Source organism: Rhinopithecus bieti, unplaced genomic scaffold (genome assembly GCF_001698545.2).
Source record: "Rhinopithecus bieti isolate Rb0 unplaced genomic scaffold, ASM169854v2 scaffold_21542, whole genome shotgun sequence".
Classification (NCBI taxonomy): Eukaryota; Metazoa; Chordata; class Mammalia; order Primates; family Cercopithecidae; genus Rhinopithecus; species Rhinopithecus bieti.
In genome coordinates, this window is record NW_016810483.1 from 2,244,737 (window position 1) to 2,259,356 (window position 14,620).

At 40.5% G+C, this 14,620-nt stretch overlaps 1 protein-coding gene across 10 annotated transcripts in view; it reads left to right on the forward strand.

The window, feature by feature from the left end:
• FOXP1 (forkhead box P1) overlaps positions 1-14,620 on the forward strand; it is a 639,921-nt gene that overhangs the window by 448,321 nt on the left and 176,980 nt on the right. Inside the window, exon 1 of one of the 10 annotated variants that reach the window (XM_017892172.1) lies at positions 13,633-13,747. The exons of 8 other annotated variants lie outside the window; for them this stretch is intronic. The gene's annotated coding sequence lies outside the window, so the exon portion shown is untranslated. Of the gene's footprint in view, positions 1-13,632; positions 13,748-14,620 lie in introns of those variants that run through there. One more of the 10 variants, XM_017892170.1, reaches the window with a different exon arrangement.

Below are 14,620 nucleotides of genomic sequence, written 5' to 3' on the forward strand. Positions count from 1 at the left end.
TATATATATATACAGAATATATAAAGAACCTCAAAACTCTATAATAAAAGCAAACAAATAGTTTAAAAGGGGCAAGAGACTTAACCAAAAATAAGCACATGAAAAGCCATTTCACGTCATTAGACATTAGGGAAATGCAAATTAAAATTATAGGGAAAGGGAAAGAAAAGAAATAGGATGAGATACCACTATACACCTATGAAAATGGCTAAAATAATTACTGGTAATTCTAAGTGAGGGTGAAGATGTGGAGCAAGTGAACTTTCATGCATTGCCGGTGGGAATGTAAAGCGATGCTGCCACCTTGGAAAACAGCTGGGTGGTTTTTTTTGTCTGTCTGTCTGTTTGTTTGTTTGTTTGTTTTGAGATGGAGTCTTGCTCTTTCACCCGGGCTGGAGTGCAATGGTGCAATCTTAGCTCACTGCAACCTTCGCCCTCGTGTTCAAGCGATTCTCCTGCCTCAGCCTCCCTAGTAGTTGGGATTACAAGCATGTGCCACCACTCCCAGCTAATTTTTGTATTTTTAGTAGAGACAGAGCTTCACCATGTTGGCCAGTCTGGTCTCTCACTCCTGACCTCAGGTGATCCACCCGCCTTGGCCTCCCAAAGTCCTGGGATTACAGGTGTGAGCCACCACACCCAGCCTGGGCAGTTTCTTAAAAAATAAATTAATTAATTAATTAATTAAAAGAAAAAATTAAACATACAGTTACTTATAGTCTTGTATATGTATTGAAGAGAAATGAGGACGTATGTTCACACAAAAACCTATAGGCTAAGATTTGTGGAAGCTCTATTTATAGTTGCCCCAAGCTGGAAACAACCTGGACATGCTTCACTGGGCATGTGCATAAGCAGACTATGGCACCTCCATACAATGGAGTACTACTCAGCAAGGATAAGGGTTGAACTCTTAATAGACCCACAGCTTAGAATGGTCTCAGAGGTATTAAGTCAAAAAAGCCAGTTTCCCAAGTTTACATACTATATGATTCCATTTACATGACATTTCTGAAAAGACAAAACTGTGGTAGCGACTCCATCAGTAGTTGCCCAGGGCCAGGGGTGGTGAGGAGGGTGTGACTACGACAGGTTGGCACAACGGAGTTTGGGGGTGGTGGAGGCCTTCTGTATCTTGACTGTGCTGATGATTATACCAATCCATGCATGTTTGAGATTCATACTCTGTACCGCCCTGCCAAAAATCAATGTGTCAGTCCAAACTGCTACACGTGCTCTACACAGCCCAGCCTGTCTCTTGTGATTCATCCAATTCCTTCTCAGCCTCCTAGCCCCTTCTGTCAGGTCCCAAACACTTGTGGTCACTTTTGTTTTCTAGCAGGGCACACTCACGCTCAGCCCTTTGCCCAGGAACCTCTCCTGCCCACTTTTCTGTCAACCCATCTTACCTGCCAAATGAGATGCTTTCTTTGCAACTCAGGTGTGGAGACTCTAGCACTCGCACTGGTGATCTCTGAACAACACCCAGCCCGGGAAATTTCATGCTCCTGTCAGGAGCAAATAAGCAGGTGCCATGTTCCCAGGGCACCTGCTTATTTGGCTGCCTTGCATGCTGGGTTGTAAGTCTGGGGAGAGCTGATTCCACTGTCCATTCTTCAGTCCTGAGAAAGAGGCCACAGAGAGTTCAGTACATATGCTAGTGAGGATGAGAAGTCTGCTCCGGAGGTGGACTCAGCCTTTGTCTGGTTTTACTTTTGCCTCCTTTTTCTGAGTGCTTTTATCTCTGACCCTCTTGCTGAAATTTCTTACCTTTCATGGCTCTTTTAGCAGAGGAATCCTCTTTGCTGGTTTTGCCCAAAGTACTTGTTAAAAAGCAGTAAGCCAAGGTTTTAAGACTTGTATACTTTTTTCCCCCTATTCATGTAAAAGTAAAATTATGTGGCAAAATCATGAGTATAGAAGGGTTTTCTTTTCATCAGAGGTTAGATGGGTTTTATAGTACACCGTGAAAAGTCATTAGTAAAAGCCATATTATAAACATATTTTTACATATTTACTTAGCCCCATCTTCCAAATTCCTTTGGAGGGACAACAGATTTTCTGGAAAATAAAAATCAGCTCCTACTCATAGCAGTGGTAAAAGTAATCATCGTAACACTTCTATGGTGCTTATAAAGTGCTGGACACTGTGTTAACATGTACTTTATGCATTTGATTTTATTTTTTGTAGAGATGGGGTCTTGCAGTGTCACCCAGTGTGGTCTCTAACTCCTGGGCTTAAGCGATCCTCCTGCCTCAGCCTCCCAAAGCACTGGAATTACTTATGTGAGCCACTGTGCCCAGCCTAATTTATTTATTTTAAATGACTTACTCCTCACAACACCCTTAGGAGGTGGTGTCATTATTTTTCCATTTTACATGTGAGGAAACTGTGGCACAGTGTGGTTTGATTACTTGCCTAAGGTCAGGAGTGAAGCTAGAATTCGATGCAGGCCTCTGACTTCATCTTCCAGAAGACTGTGCAACAAAGAGAGGAAGGAAGATAAGAGACAGGGTCTTCTTCACCAGGGACCTCATGCCGACCTCCTTTCACTTTTTCCCAGGAAGGTATCCCCACATCCTTTGCATGGGCTGCCAAGAAGATCCACAATAGCTTAAAATGCTTCTTCTCTTTTCTAGCCAAGGACAATTCCGTATTTGTGTCCTGATCATTATTAGAATAAGTAATCGAAATAATTAGAAAAGGAAGCTAAACGTGAAAATGGTCCAGGAAAGAATATAAAATAACTTGGATGGTGCTTTACAAGTTTCAAACTGTTTTCACTTAGTGTTTTCCCAAGACGTCCCTCACCACCACCCATTATTATTGCCAACTTTTTGCAGATGAGGAAAGTGAGGCCCAGAGAGAAGTGATTGCTCCCCTGGGTCACCATATCGTTCCTTGTGGGACCAGAATGCAAGCCCTGCCCAGTCCTGCCCTGCCCTGCCCTTTCTTTCCTGCCCCCTTATCTCTCTTCCCGCCTCCCTCCCATCTGGGTTCTTACTCATTGAGTAAGAGAAACTCTTTTATAAACTTTAGACGCAGGCAGTGTGATTTCATCTCTTTTTCTGCGTGTGTTAGTTTTTGTTGTTGCATAACAAATTGCCACAGATTTAGCAGTTTAAACACCTCTTGATTAGCTCATAGTTCTGTAGGTCAGAAGCCCAGGTGCACTGTTAATGGAGTCCCTGCTCAGAGAATAGGGAGGCTGCAATGCAGGTGGTAGCTGCACTGATTCCTCATTGAGAGGCTCGGGGAAAGAATCTGCTCCTAAGCTCATCCAGGTTGTTGCTAGAATCCGTTTCCTTTTGGCTGTAGGACTGAGGTCCCCGCTTCCTTGCTGGCTGTCAGCCTGCAGCTGCTCTCAGCATCTAGAGTCTACCCACATTTCTTGCCACATGGTCTCTTCCATCGTGAAGCCAGTAGGGGCACATCAGTCTTTCTTGTGCTTCAGAATATCTGACTTCCTCTATCTCTGGGCTCTAAACTTCAATTGAAAGGGCTCATGTGATTCCATCAGGCCCACTCAGATAATCTCTCTTTCTTCAGGTCAGCTGATTTGGGACCTTAATACATCCACAAAACCCCTTCACATAGCACCTGGATTAGTGCATGATTGACTCTGGGGAGGGGTGTGTTATACCAGGCATAGGAATGTAAGGGTCCGCTGAGAATTCTGCCTACCATGTGACATTACAGCCTTAAAAATGGCACACATTGACAGGAACAAGGGCCACCTCCAAGGTATTTGTTTTCAGTGGTAATTACATCAATTCCTTAATGTTTTTACAGGTTTTCTTTTCTTTTTTTTTTTGTTAACATGACGCATTTTGTACTTACTAAGTCATTTGATTGAAAGCATATTTGTAATCTGTATACTTCTGTTTACCTTCAAAGGGTTGAAGGAGAATAAAGTAGACATAGGATTAGTTGAGCAACACAATTCTATTTCACTAACAATTCAGTAAGTTCATTTCTTAAGCACTGTTTCATGCTTTCTTTTCAGCCTCTGTGCTCCATCTTCTTGAACCTTCTTTCTGCTCCTTGGCTATTTGATTTCTTCTTTACTTCTGGGTTTCATATTAAATATCACCTCTTCATGAATGAATTCCTTGATGGACTTATCTAGAGTAGGTTAAAAATGAGAATTTTTTTTTTTTTAATGAAGGTTCTCTGAGGCTTCCTTCATAGTGTCTCTCTGATTATTCTGGATTTGTTGATTGCTGGTGTCTTACTCTATCTCCCGCTAGACTGTAGTATCAGAAAGGGAAGGGCCAGGTCTATCTTGTTCTCCCTCCTAGGCCCAGTGCCTAGACTGTGCTTAGTACAAAGTAGGCACCAAAAATTACGTGTTTAATTGATGTGTAAATAGAAGCTAATGTTCTGGTGCCTGTAGAATGGTTAACTTTAACATTTGTTTTGAAAGGTTGCCTGAGTAGTGAAACCAAGTTAACCATGAGGTCACTGCTAAAGCATTTATTGTTTGAAAAGTACCTGATAGACAGTCACAAAGCTCTTAAAAGTGGGGGAGGGGACTCTACAAATGGTAGAACCAAAGAAGAATTTTTGTATCGTCCTTCAAAACATGCAGTGTTACTGGAAAGGAGGTGTGTGATGAGTCTTCCAAGTCCTGGACAGTCTGATGTTTGGATCACAGTTTCTTTTTTTTTTTTTTTGAGACAGAGTCTTGCTCTGTTACCAGGCTAGAGTGCAGTGGTGTGATCTTGGCTCACTGCATCCTCCACCTTCTGGGTTCAACTGATTCTCCTGCCTCAGCCTCCCTAGTAGCTGGAATTTCAGGCACCCGCCACCACGCCTGGCTAATTTTTTGGATTTTTAGTAGAGATGGGGTTTCATCAAGTTAGCCAGGATGGTCTCTATCTCTTGACCTCGTGATCCACCCGCCTTGGCCTCCCAAAGTGCTGGGATTACAGGCATGAGCCATCATGCCCAGCCTGGATCACAGTTTCTTGGCAATTTTTTTTTTTTCTTGGAGACCAAGTCTTAATATGTTGCCTATGCTGGCCTCAAACTTCTGAGCTTAAGAGATCCTCCCACGTTGGCCTCCCGAATAGCTAGGACTACAGTTGCCTCATGCCTGACTTCTTGACAGATTTTTTTAATGTCCCAAGACAGATGCGTCTCCTTTCTCACAGTCCTCTTTTGAAAAGTTCTTCTCTCTGATTTTCCCCCAAGCTTCACCTTCACCTCCAGACAGTCACAGTATTTAAATACCTACTTAGAAGCTGTGTGACATTGGGCAAGATAGTCAACCACCTTGTTTTCCTTCCCTGTGAAATAGACATGATAATTCCCACCTTGAAAGGTCATTGAAAGGGGTAGCGAATACAAATGCCTGACACAAAGTGAGACTGATAAATGCTATTTTCACAATTATTAGACTATATTATTTTAACTATGACTGCAAATCTGGTGTAGAATTGAAATGCTCATCTTAACAACAGAGCTTTTGGAAGTTGCAGGTTGAAATCCCTAACAGGAAAATCCAAAACCAGAAGTACTTCAAAATCAGACTTTTTGAGTGCCAACATGATACCACAAGCAAAAAATTCCACATCTGACCTCATGTGATGGGTCTCAGTCAAAACGCAGTCAAATCTTTGTTTCATGCCCCAAATTATCAAAAGTCTGGTATCAGATTGTCTTCAGGCTGTGTGTATAAGGTGTATATGAAACATAAATGGATGTCATGGTGAGACTTGGGTCCCTTCTCTAAGATGTCTTACCATGTGTATGCAGCTATTCCAACATCCTAAAAACTCTGAAATCCTAAACACTTGATCCAAATAATTTTGGATAAGGGGTACTCAACCTTAAAAAAAAACGTTACAGTAGATTTTAGGATCAGTGGAGATGATATTCTATGTAATTGATTTTTATTATCATATATTAAGTGAGGACTACTTTGTTTAAAATCTTAGGCTGAAATAAACACATTCTGCATACAACCACCGTGAGCACAATTTATCTTGTTTTAAATTCAGAGGCACTTAGGAACCTTGTAGTCCCTGGGTTTTATTATGAACTCCAGTTAGCATTTTATTGTGGCTGCTTAGAAGTATTGATTCATATCAAGTCTGGTAAGCTAATTCTACCTGTTCACCTTTTCCCATTCCTTAACACATAATATCAAAAGAGTCTGTTTCCATAAATGCAGACTGGCTTACCTGTGCCCAACCCTGTCTCCACTTGGTTGGCTTACCTGGGATGTGGATTCTCCTGCCCTGGCTTGTGCTGGGAAGTAATAGAACCAAAGCAGTAATATCCGTAGAGCTGAGGAACAGAAGTCAGTGGGACTTCAAAGAGTTCATTTCCCGTAAAGTATCCAAAGTTGTTCAAAGTCGGTCAAGCTGTCATCACATTTCAGGTGAGACCATTTTAGGGAGTAACAAGGGCAGAGTCGATCAATTAACATTTTTTTTTTTTTAATCACTCTAAATTCAATGAATGTTCAAGGCAGGTTAAACAGTAATAGCAAATGTGGTGATGGAAGAATTGAGGCAGCTTCTGTTGTAGTATTTACTGTGGTTATCATTTCTATACTTAAAGCTGCATTCCTATCTTCTTATTTATTTTGCCTCCCTTTCAACGCACTGAGTTTGATTTAGAGAAGTCAGTGCATTGTATTACAGTGCCATTATGAGTCTGAATTTCTGGTTTAATTAGGACAGTGTGAACCCAGAACAGGGGACCAGGAGACTCTGCGTTACCCCAGTTAGCCCAGGAAAGCTTAGACAACTGTCTCTGTATCTCTGTGTATGCCCCAATTTCCCCTTCTGTAAAATGGAGCTATTTACTTCTTATCTGAGGATTGTAATCATAAAATAAAATTTCCTGTAGATGTGAAAAAAAATTTTAAATAGCATGCAAATATTTGCATTTGTATTTTTAATTTTAACCCAAATTAATATGTGAAACCAGGATGCCATTTTCAGAGTTGTTGGCATCAGTTCATCATATTTCTAGGTGAAGTATGTGAAAGTGATTATAGGTAATAAATATCTTTTTCTTTAACTTATTGCAGAGGCAGTTTTTCCACTGTTAATGAGGGTAATTTGACTTGGTTGAAGGATTGCAGTTCTTAAGAATTAATGCAGTAATCCAATTCAAAGATTTAAAGAGATCTAAGATTTTTCACAGGTCGCGTGCCAGTGAATGTGCTCCTATCACATAGCAGCTAATGGACTTGAACGCCAGTCTGTCATTTACTGTTCCCTCACTGCATAGCAGCTTTGCCCTTGGTAGTGAGTATACTTTCCAAGCATTGCAGGTTATTTAGAAGTGTGGTATATTTGTAACACTTTTGAGAGATAGTATCCTATTTCCCATAGCCCCTAATTACTATAAAAACTGGGGTTATCTTTCTTAATTACATGTTTGAATCCTAATCTGCTAAGGTCTGAGGAATATCAGGCTCAGAGGAGCTGCCTTCTCGCCTTTCTTTTTCAAAGGAGGGCCTTTTATTTTTTTTAATGTATTTTTAAAAACTAATTCATGTATCATTGTATTCGTACATATAGGTTAATTCACGTGAATACAAAGGTTACATGCACTGTATTCATGACTTTCCATTTTTGATAATGATGTGTTATTAACAGCTAACAATATTTTGTAAAAGCTTATTTGTAAAGGATGTTGGAAATGTTCTTATTTCCCGATCCCATTATGTTCCTAAATATTAAAAATCCCATTTTGAGGCAATTAGAAGCATTCGCTTCTTCCTCCACGTGTGTTCTCCAGACAGCGTCACCGTTCTGCGCACACAGGAACCTTTGTTCCTTAATTAGAAAAAGGACTAGAGCTCATTAGTTGTGGTTCCGTGTGGTGTCTGCTCGAACATTGAGGCAATAATACATTACAAGAAGAGATCCAGCCTAAATCTGAGAGGCTCTCCACAGTTCCAAGAACTGTGAAAAGATAAATAAATCTTGGAGGGTCCTTGTAGGACCATCCTCACATCCTGCACTGTCCTTGAGGGCCTGGCTGGTGGGTGCTGATCAGTTTTAAAGCCAAAGAGATTTGTATATTCATAGGAGGAGGGAAGGGGAGAAGGCACAACTTGTATAGAAATCTAGAACTTTACCTTTATTGAAAGCCCATGGTCTTGCACCAAAAAAAAAAAAAATTATCTTTTGGATTTTTTGATAGGTTAGTGGGCACCATCCAGATGCATTCGGATGTTATTGAAGGTGGGTGAATTGTTGACAAACGTGATAGAAGTTGAGATATCCTAGGCTGATTTTCACTGCTGACATTGGAGGAGCTGCATGAGTTTTGAAAACTAAAACTCCCAAACTGAATCCACAAAAGCTTTAGGCTGCATCAGTTATCAACAAAGAGCCCTGATTTCCACAATCAGAACAGGCATTTCTTCAGCCTCCAGGAAACCTCATGCATCTAGTGTTCCCCAAAATATTAATAGTACAAATGGTGGATCCATCTCACTGGTTAAGATCAAGGTTCCCACAGCAGAGAAGTGAGCAAGTGAAGTGAAAAATCTCAGACTGTATGGAGGATGTTTTGCTGTGGCTTGGCTGGGCTGGCAAGGATGTGCTGAAATACAAAGGGATGTGGAGAAGAGAGCAAAATTTCAGTTGGAAAGCCGGAGATTGGAAAATAGAGCAGTTATTTTGAGGGTCAATTTGCTTCTCTTTGAGAAGGGTTTATCCAGTCAGGTAACTAACACCCTGGAAGGAAAAGGACTCAGAGGCCACTAGGCATGTCTGAGATACTCTCCCACCACCCCCCACACTAACCCCCTCCTCATATCTTGCCTTCTCTTTCCATCCCTGCCAAAGGATAAATTGCCCTCATCCTGCTAATGCTAATGGAAGACATTATTAACAAAAGGGAGTGCTTCATAAAGGAAGCTGAGATCTGGCAAGTGGAGGCATGACACCCTTATGCTGATAGTGGTACAGGTCAGAAATAGTGAATATGGAAACAAATATTTCGCTGAAATGTTCTGCCATTTGAAGGGACATGTCTAGCTAGCAATATACATATATAGTTTTTTCCACCAGTAATCTTTTTTTTTATGTTGTATTTCTCAGAGAAAGAAAAATAGATTTTAAAATGTAAAAACCTGTTCTTCAATTGAGTATGCAAAAATCTCATTGCAGTATTTATTCTAAACCTGCTCTCATAATGTTCAGTCAAGGAGAAAACAGCAAAAAACAGTTGTTGATGGACTTAGCACAGAACTGGATTAAATAAGCATTAGTCTACTGAAGCTGATTACAGGAATATGAAAATGCAGTATCTTAATGGTACATATTTTTATGTGGCAGCTCAGTTGCCTTTCATTTTGCAGCTAATATGTCTATTCTTATGAGTCATTTACTTCTTTAATTACCTTTTGCAGGCAAGGCACCATGGTATATTAATGTGAATGATTTTTACTGCCAGTTTATCATACAATGCCCCAGAAGTTGAAAGGCGTAATTGACTTGGAAGAACAGCTCATGAAGGAAACAATATTTAGTTGACAGTTTTCCTTGTACTCTCTGTTGACGTTTATGAGTTTACACTATGCTAAAGGAGTAATAAACACAATTTTCTTTCAATAACAGGAAAGGGTAGCTTCTAAAATACATTTGTGGAAAACACATTCGTTCATTTCTTGAATAATATGAAAATAATACATTTCCAGTGATAAGACTTCTCAGATTGCCAATTGAATTAAACCTTCAAAGGTGCATTTATAACCGGTCTCAGAGCATTAGGAGATATTAGGGTTCATGTGATTGAATCTACTTAATGAATATTTAAATTATAAACAGATTTAGATAAATCATATTTAACTCTGGGTGTTAGGGTAAGACAATTTGGTCCTGTGCTCCCAACTTCCAGGAGACGGAAAGGCAGAATGGGAGCTTGGGGATTGGGAATTGTCTGGAGTAAGATTTTCTTTCTCCAAAGGGAGGGAAAGTCTGCCAGTACATTTTGGAAAAGTAAAGAAGGCATGGTCAATGCAACTCCTTATATGGCCTGGCGCTTGAAGAGTTAAATAAAGATTTGGGTGGGTCTCTGCCATTTTGGAGCCTCGAAAGGTGCTTTGACTTGACTTGGGCAGTGTTATTTTAACCATCACTTCCACAGTCCCCTTGTCCCTAAGCTGGTTCACTGGCTCTGGGCAGGCCCTGGTTTGGCACATTGGTTCAGAGGGAGTTAAACTTTTCACAGTTTTCTGGGTTGTTTGCAGTTCAGTCCTGTGCAACATAATGAAAGTTTTCTAGCCATCTGTTGTTAAGCTGGCGGTGAACAAGGCCAGTATATCCAAACAAAGTTCTGGCCTGCTGTAAACTGAACCTGTCAGTTTAGCATAGCTTTGCTGACCCCTCCAAGGAACAGGGCAGCCTTCGGTACCAGGCACTCACCACTTAGAACTTTCAAAGGGGAACTATTTTGGGGGTAGGGGGTAGGGGCCTGTTTACTTTTTTCCTCTGTGTTCCTCTCACTGGCTTGGACTGGTTTATACTTAATCTTTACATGTACAAATGGTTATTGGTTCCCCCTCCTTTTTCAGAGGGAAGGGCATTTCTTCTTAATAGAAGATTATAATTTTTTTTTTTTTTTTTTAGACAGACTCTCACTCTGTCACCAGACTGGAGTGCAGTGGTGCGATCTCAGCTCACTGCAACCTCCACCTCCCGGGTTCAAGTGATTCTCCTGCCTTTGCCTCCTGAGAAGCTAGAACTACAGGCATACATCACCACACCCAGCTAATTTTTGTGTTTTTAGTAGAGATGGGGTTTTACCATGTTGACCAGGATTGTCTCGATCTCTTATGACCTCGTGATCCGCCTACCTCGGCCTCCCAAAGTACTGGGATTACAGGCGTGAGCCACTGTGCCTGGCCGGGGATTGTAACTTTTAGAAGAAAGTAGGATTGTCTGGAAATGTATGTGAGGTGGCTGTGATTCAAAGGGAGGTTCTATGCAGTTATTTTTGTTTCATTATTTTGTCTTTCAGTGTCCGGGGAGACAAATAGTCCAGGAAAAGAAGGGCCTGTATTTATTACTTAACTTATATAGTTAAAGTTTTTGTAGCTTTAAGAGAACTTTTCCCCCCTTTCTGCTGCATTTTGTATTTCATCATCAGAAGTTAATATACAGCATAACTTGGCAGAGCAGCAGCTGTATGGGGTATTTCGTGCTTCTCTGTTCTCATTTACAAGGTGTATCATTGGCTTTAATTGCCCAGCTTAACCTTAAAATAATTCCATTGTTTTGCCGCATTTTTCCTACTGTAGTATATGTTTCATTCTCATATTCTGTTTGGCAGTATTTCCTTGGCTATATATGAAATGCTCCTATACATTTGGATCCTTGAGCTATCTATCTACCTGCCTACCTACCTACCTATCTCAATACCTAACACTTCCCCTAACCTTTGTGGGTTTCCTTTTGTTAATGATACCTTGGAGGTGCTGCTGTATTTTTCTCTTGACCTTGCTATCATGTATTTCTTGTCTAGCCTTGGTTTCATTTGTGCCCTGTTAAGAGAGGGCCCTGGGGAGCCATCGTTAAACCTTGGTGTCCATTCCAAATTGTTAAAACATGAAGGAGAATAACCACTGTTTTTGAATAAATATTTTGGCCACTCTTAGGGCCACCTTAGTCTGTCTAGGTGGAAGCAGACCACAGTCCCACACAGCAACAAAGAAACAAGATACTGAAAGCCTTTAGACAAATGTCTGAAGCACCAGTGTGAGAGGGTTTGGGCTCAACTTCAACTGCAATCAAGAAATGGACAAGGGTCAAGAATTCCATAAATGGGGGTGGGGACAGAAGAGGCAAAGGAATATACAAGGAGACACCCAAGCCTTCCGTTTAAGGGACAAGGAGTTTTACAGCTGTGAAACATAGTCAATTTAAAATTTAAATGAATGCACTTAATAGGAAATACCATAGAGTCATAATCTGTTTATAAGTTGACTGACACATAAAGTGCTTTTTTGTTTTAAAGTAAAAAAAAAAATCACACGCACACATACTCGGGGTAGACTTTCGGGTATAAAATGTCAGGTGCAATGTAACGTGTACTCAACTCCGAGAGTCAAGCAAATAACCTTGGTATTTAGGACATTGCCTTTTAGAACATGAAATTGTATTTTGTTGTGTGTCCTTTTTTTTTATTTAGAGGAGGACTACATTAAGAGGTCACCTATTAGCTGTGTTTTTGCTGTCTTAAACTCAGCCCTTCTGTCTATTAAAATCAAACCACTGTGTAAACATTCCCGTGTTGTTCTTGGTCTACAATGGCCACAGGGATCAGGTTTCACCTGCCTGCACATCTTCAAGCAATTAGAGCAATTAGCGTGAAGCCATTTCACATTCAAGGATTCAAGGTCTATGGTGACATTCAAGTCCAGCAGAAGTCTGAAAGGGAGAGGAGGAAGAGGCCCAGAGCGAGACGACTGTTCCATGGCCCTGAGCAGACAATTTCTCTATTAAAAATGGTGGCTCTTTAATGATGTTATTATGAGGTTTTAAATGACATATCAAAAGTTGTTTATATCACAAAAACCCAACAGTCATTTAATTATACTAATGAAGGTCTTTATATGTGGCAGATTTTTTTAAAAAGATTTCTAATGGCTATGAGAAGTGGAATGTTGCTGCTCCTTGCATCACAGCGGTGGTGGCGGCATTCTTTGTAGAGGAAGAACATATTTTATAATGTATAAGGGAATTTGCATTTCATTTCCACGACAAACCTTTCTGTGTTTTTTGTAAATCTAACAATTGCAACAACACGGAATATTTAGTTGAGGGAAGTTTGGAGTTAGTGTTGAGAGCAACTATGTTTGTTTGCCTTTTTTTTATGGTTAGAGAACAACCATGGTAACTTTCACAGATTGAACTAGTACAGTTCAAAGGGAAATCATCAACTTTAGCACATCTGATAGCTGTATAGGCAATGGCAGAGGTATCTTGAAAAAACACTCTTAGGATCCAGTAGGGCTTTGGCTTTGTTTGTTTGTGTTGTTTGTTTTTTGCGTTTGTAACTTAGTTACCCAGGACTCGTTTGCACAAGGCAAATGCTAAACTGATTACAGCTTTTAAAAATTGGCTTGTACATTTTTTAATCCATATTTTAATGTTGGTTTATTATGCAAAAAAGGAGGGGCACTAATTTTAAAAATCCAAGCATGCTGCAAAAGAAGATCTTGCTTTGCAGTCCCAGAGGGTACTTGCAATCAGAAATAACCGCGGGCTAAATTATAATGTGGAATTCTGTTGCCCTTTAACCTGATGCTGCCTGTTCACATTCAGTGTTTGTTAACAAACAGCTTTAAGAACAAAATTGTTGGGATAATTACTATTTCATTGTATGCACTGACTTTAATGAAAATAAGAGGCTTTATTTTTTTTTAATTGCATGTCTCTAAGAAAGTTGTGATAATTCCTTTACAGAACTGCCCTACTTGGCTTAGAAGCTACTAGGTGTTGAGCTGTTACATATCTGTAGCACAGAACACATCTATTTGTGTGACTGAGGCTGGAACATTTGTGTTCATTCCATAACTAGCCATTTTAGGGAACTGGACTGCTTAGAGCTCTCTAGCCCCATCTCGAACTACTTATAGCTCTTCTGTTGGGAGATGGTTTTCCTGACCGCCCACTTTCATGGCGCCCAGGCTGTGTGCCTTTTGATACTGCAACGCAGAGCAGCTGCAGGGGATGCTAATAAAATGCAGCATGTTGGACACTGAGCAAGGTAAGAGTCTGCCTTTTTCTCCTGCCCCTTGAAAATGGATTGCTAGGAAATCATTTCCTGGTCTCTAACTGGACCAGCTGAGTTAGAGAGGAACATTTGCATTGGATACTCCACCCCTTCCCAAAGTGGAGAAGGCAGGCGTGGAAGCACTGTGAGGCTCAGAAGGGAGATGAGGCAGTAAACCAGATCTTTCCCATTTTTCTCCCCCTAGCCTAGTCCTCTGTTTCTATGATCTGCCTTTTGAACTGTTTTTGTGGCTGATCAGTTCCACCTAATATGTCTCTTGATTTCTGCTATTGTAATACTCAGGCGACATGCTGTTCTCTTCATTTTTATAAGCTTTAGATGCTTCTGCCTGTCATTTTCTGGCGGTTTATCTTCAGCGTCTGGATTTGCTTTCAGACTTGAATGTCTATCAAGCTGCCGTTGCTTTGAATGTGAGATCAAAAGAAGATGAATTCCAGTAAAAAATTTCCTTCTATGAAGAAAAGATTGGGGCCTATGTAAACATCCCACTGACAGCTCCCAATGAGTTATTTTAGCCGAGTATTAGCACCTGGATGACAGACAGTCCAGCATTCCACTCTAAATAACAAATCAGTAGCTTTCGTGGCAGAAGAACATTGCCACAAGAGCAATACATTTTCAGAAGGAATCCTTTTCTTCCTTTTTTTTTTTTTTTTTGTTATTGAATATGGCTGTTCAACTCTTCCTCCTATTTTTCAAGCTGACTTGCTGTGCCTTTACCAGTTTACTTTTCTTTACAGTATCTGTTGAATTACTCCGGTGACGGAAGACAGGACTGTGATGATCATTTTGGGGCGAGTTAAGGAGTGTTCCAGTAGGCAAGCTAGGCATCTGGAAATAAACAGG